This window comes from Microtus ochrogaster, chromosome 4, assembly GCF_000317375.1.
Source record: "Microtus ochrogaster isolate Prairie Vole_2 chromosome 4, MicOch1.0, whole genome shotgun sequence".
NCBI lineage: Eukaryota > Metazoa > Chordata > Mammalia > Rodentia > Cricetidae > Microtus > Microtus ochrogaster.
In genome coordinates, this window is record NC_022011.1 from 2462645 (window position 1) to 2468391 (window position 5747).

The window sequence follows — 5747 nt, forward strand, 5'->3', positions numbered from 1 at the left end:
GTTTCTCTGTGGCTTTGGAGCCTGTCCTGGAACTAGCTCTGTAGACCAGGCTGGTCTCGAACTCACAGTGATCTGCCTGTCTCTGCCTCCCGAGTGCTGGGATTAAAGGCGTGCGCCACCATCGCCCGGCTCATTTTCTGTTATTTTCCTCAATTTCTTTCTTCAAAGACTTTAAATTATTGTCATAAAGGTCTTTCATTTGTTTGATTAGAGTTACCACAAGACATTTTATATTATTTATGACCATTGTAAAGGGTTGTTTCTCTGATTTCTTTCTCAGTCCATTTATCATTTGTATATAGGAGGATTAATGATTTTTTTTTAGTTAATCTTGTATCCAGCCACATTACTGAACGTGTTTATCAGCTATAGGAGTTTCCTGGTAGAGCTTTTGGGGTCACTTATGGATACTATCATATCATCTGCAAATAATGGAAGTTTGACTTCTTCCTTACCAATTTTCATCCCCTTGATCTCCTTTTGTTGCCTTATTGATCTAGCTAGAACCTTGAATGCTATATTGAATAGATATGGAGAATTAGCACAAATAATAGAAACATAGAGACAGATATTAGGGTTCAAGCTGAAGACCAGAAAAGCAAAATAGCCAAGCCCTTAGAGGTTCTGACCTCTACTAAGGCCCAGACATACAAAGGGACGATCCTGTCCTAGTGTGACTATAGAGTGCCGTGCTCGCCACCAGACCTCAGACTGTACCCAGACTGCACTGAACTCCTCCCATACATTCCTCTCTAGTGCTGGGATCAGAATGTGTCAGCCCAAGTGCTGGGATCAAAGGTGTGAGATCTGTTTCTCTGTTAGACTGATTCACTCTCTGGTATCCCAGAGTGGCACTGAGTCCTGGGATTAAAGGTGTGTGCCCCCATCTCCTGGACTCTAGTGGCATAGCTCTGCACTTTGATCTTTAGGCAAGCTTCATTTATTAAAACACAAATAATATACCACTATAGAGAGAATGGACAGCCTTGTCTTGTCCCTGATTTTAGTGAAATCTCTGAGTTTCTCTTCATTAAATTTGCTGTTGGCTGTTGGCTTGCTGTTTATTGCTTTATTATATTTAGGTATGTTCCTTGCATCCCTATGATGGAGGAAGGTCATTGGTTAAAAAATAAAAAAAACTGCCTGGCTCTCATAGGTTAGAACATAAGTGGGTGGAGTAAACAGAACAGAATGCTGGGAGGAAGAGGAAGTGAGGTAAGATGCCTCAGACAGAGGCCATGCTCCCCTCTCCCGGGGTCCACCACGGACCCATGTATTCAAAACTTGTTGCTTAATCAGTGGTGCATATAGGGAGATGGTGGAAACTTTGAGAGGCAGGACCTGGCGGAGGAAGTCAGGCTCCAGGACACACCTTTGAAGGGTGTTCTGGGACAGTGGTGTCTTCCTCTTCCTCTTTTGATTACTGGCTACCATGAGGTGAGCAGCTCTTTCTATGACATGCTTCCTGATGTGATCTTGCCACATGGCTCAAGCTACTGGAGCCAGTCTACCATAGACTGAAACCTCTGACTCGGCAAACCAAACTTAATCTTTTCTCTTTTAAATCCTTATTTTTGAGAACTTTAAACATGTATTAGATATGTACGATTAATAATTAAATATATACTAATAATTATTCAAACATTAATTAAATATGATCAAGTATACCCTCCCTCAATTTGCTTCTTCTAACACCTGCCATGCCCCCATTATTCTCTCTCAACCTGATATTTTTTAAAATAACCCGCTAAGTCCAGTTAATGCTGCTGATATGTGCATGGGTACCATGTACACTCTCCAAGGGCCACTTCCTCAAAAAATCCCTTCTCTTGACAAGTGGACTTTCTCAAGAGACTGGAAAAATGGCTCAGCAGTTAAGAGCACTGATTGCTCTTACAAAGGATGTAGGTTTGATTCCCAGCCTTACCCAGTGGCTCACAGCTACCTGTAACTCCTGTTCCAGGGGATTTGATAGCCTCCTTTCACCTCAGTGGGGACCAGGCATACACGTGGTGAACAGACATACATGGAAGACAAAATATTCATATAATAAAAGTTAATAAAGATCTAAATCTTTTTAAGTTGATTTTCTGCTGGGTGTTGGTGACACATGCTTCTTAATCTTAGCACTTGGGAAGCAGAGACAGGCAGATCTCTGTAAGTTTGAGGCCAGCCTGATCTACAGAGCTAATTCCAGGACAGCCAGGGCTACACAGAGAAACCCTAGTTTAGAAAAAAAAAAGTATTTTTTTAATAAAAAAGCTAATTTTCTTAGGTATCTGTTACAGAAACTGAAAACTGAATAATACTGTATTCCTTTTGCCAACTGATTTTGGGGGTGGGGATGGGAATTGGTTTTGTTTTTTTCAAGACAGGGTTTCTCTGTAGCTTTGGGTCCTGTTCTGGAACTCGCTCTGTAGTAGACCAGGCTGACCTCGAACTCACAGAGATCCACCTGTCTCTGCCTCCCAAGTGCTGGGATTAAAGGCATGCACCACCACCACCCTGGCCAGCTGTTTTAGTTTGGGTTTATTGGGTTTATTGGGTGAAGGGACACCACGAGCAGAGGGTTAGCCCATTATCGTAGTGGTAGGAAGCATGACAGCACACAGGCAGATGTGGTGCTGGAAAGGTAGCTGAGAGTTCTACACCTGGGTCATCAAGCATCAGGAAGAGAGACCCTAGGCTTGGCTTGAGCATTTGAAACCTCAAAGCCCACCCGCAGTGTCACACTTCCTCCTGATAGTGCCACTCCCTATGGGCCTGGGGGCCGTTTTCATTTAAACCACCACACCATCCATTTAAAAAATACGATTTATCTTAGACGTCATAGTTCATGCTATAGAGCACAGCACTAAGAATGGTACTTCTTTAAAATGTATCCTGCTCATCTATTTTCATAGTAGTGTAAATCTCTATCATTTCATTTCTTACTTGAGCATCTTCCAAATTCTTAATTTTGGATAAAATATTATGGTAGAATATATAAACTGTTAGTCTGGGGGGAATTCAAGAGGGACACTGAGATGGATTAAGAGGGAATAACGAGTTTGTCAGAAAAGTTATTAACGCCATGGACAAACAGACAGGCAGCAGCATGGTGGGGGCTTGAGGATTTCTGGCCCCAGAATCAAAAACAGACTGTGTTGGTTGTTTCGTTTTGACACTGGGTTTAACTATGCAGCCCTGACTGCCTCTGCCTCCCTTGTGCTGGAATTAAAAGCCTAAGCCACTGTCCAGCCCTGTTGGTTAGTTTGCAGTTTTTGTTGTTGTTGACTTGACAAAAGCTAGAGCCATATGAGAAAGGGGAACCTCAATTGGAAAGTGCCTCCATAAGATTACCCTGTAGGGCATTGTCTTCACTAGTGGGTGATGTGGCAGGGTCCAGCCCATTGTGGGTGGAGCCACCGCTGGACTGATAATCCTGGAACAAGTAAGAAAGCTCACTGAACAAGGCAGGGGGAGCAAGGTGGTAAGCAGCCAGCACTCCTCCATGGTCTCGGCTTCAGTTCCTGCCTCCAGGTTCCTGCCCTGAGCTCTGTTAGGTCTCAGGCCCTCCATAGGTCTAAAACTAAGCTGTAGGGTTTCTGGTGGATAGTGAAAAGTCAGCATTTCTCAGGAATTTGTGAAATGGGTTTTCCCCATGTGCTCCTCCCCCCAACTACTCATCTTCCTTATAATGGGCATGATTTGTCTATACCGCATGCTCTAGCAAGTGCAGACTCTACTCCTAACACTTTCTATGCTCTGCTCCCCTCCCCACACCCCTCTTCTCTTTGATGTCTTCACCTCTCCTGCTCTCCCTCTTCCCTGGCCCTGGTCATGTCCAGTCTGCTTTCTTTTCTCTCTGCTCTGGACTCTTGCAGTTGCTTCCAGATATTCTCTCTCTCACCCACAATGAAAACCCTCCCCAGTTGGCAACTTCTTTACTGCCGCCACCCACCCCATCCAAGCTCCTGCCCTGACAGTCTCAGTGATGAACTGGGACTGGGACACGGAAGTCAAATAAACCCTTTCCTTTTATGATCCTGGTGTTTTACTACAGCAATAGACACTTAACATAGACATGATGATGGGCCAGCACAGCAGAAGTGGACTTCTGAGGATGGGGACGTTTCCAAGTGACCTTGCTTCCTCCATCCCATTGCTCTGTGATTTCTTGGAGGGTTGTCTGTAGTTGCATAATATTGACTGGCAACATTATTATTGGGTTATTCTCTCAACAGTTTCTTTCCATTTTTATTCTTTAGTGCTGGGGATTGAGCCCAGAGTTTTGCACTAAGAAAACTCTATTACTGAATCCTTACTATATGGTTAGTCCTCAGATACGTTTGTTTGTTTGTTTAATATTTATTTGTTTATTATGTATACAATATTCTGTCTGTGTGTATGCCTGCAGGCCAGAAGAGGGCACCAGACCTCATTACAGATGGTTGTGAGCCACCATGTGGTTGCCGGAAATTGAACTCAGGACTTTTGGAAGAGCAGGCAATGCTCTTAACCACTGAGCCATCTCTCCAGCCCCTGTTTGTTTTTAAGTAGTTCATGGGCAGTAGGAAAGTAAAAATCAGGAGGCTTTGTCTTTTCTGTTTGTTTTCAGGTTTTGAGACAGGGTTTCCTTGTGTATCCCTCTCTGGCTGTCCTGGAAGCCATTCTGTAGATCAGATCTGCCTGATGAAGCTTCGTCTTTAAGTCAGAAATTACCAGCTAAGGGCTGGTAAAGGGGTCTGGTGCCCTCTTCTGGCCTGCAGGCATACACACAGACAGAATATTGTATTCATAATAAATAAATAAATAAATATTATTTAAAAAAAGAAATTACCAGCTAACTTCTCATAGTCCTATAACCACATGGCTACATTTGTTTCCAAGGTACTTGGGAAATGTAGTCCAGAGCTGAATGCAACCCACTCAATTTAACTTAGAAATGAGCAGCCTTGAAGGTTATTGAGGATGGAAACATTTTGTCCTTGGTAACATTCTAATTTGTGAAGTAAAAAACTATAAAATATAAATGAAGAACTATAGCAGGTCTTTCTTTGGACTGCCAGCTCCCGAATAATGGCACAGAGACTTTTTATCATAAAAGCTTGGCCTTACCTTAGGCTTATTCTCAACTAGCTCTTAAAACTTTATTTTATTTTAATCTACATTCTGCCACAGGGCTTGTTCTCTCTCCTCAGTACCATATCTCTGACTTCCTTCTTGTCTGGCTGGTGAATTTCCTTCCTCAGATTCTTCCCCTGAGTTCCTCTCTCTGCCCAGAAGTCCCACCTGTCCTCTCCTGCCTAGTTTTTGGCCTTTCAGCTCTTTATCAAACCAATCAGAAGTTGCCTTAGGCAGGTGAGGTAAAACAGACCTATCTTCACACAGTGTGATCACAGATCCCACAATACAGAACATTTCAATTCCCAGCACCCACATGGCAGCTCTGTCTGTAACTTCATCAATGCTGGGGAATATTATTTTCAGGTATGTGACTTTGTTTAAGTTGCATTTGTTTAACTCTGTGAAGCTGTGTTACTTTACCTGTCTCAAACACCTGATTATCCTAATAAAGGCAGTAGCAAGGATAGGTGGGGCTGGCAGGCAGAGAGCATAAACACGAGAACCAAGAAGGAGGAGAGGACAAGGAGCAGGAAAACATCAGGGCAGCCACCCAGCTACACAGTAAGCCGCAGAAAACAGGGGCAGCCACCCAGCTACACAGTAAGCCGCAGAAAACAGGGGCCAGCCACCCAGCTACA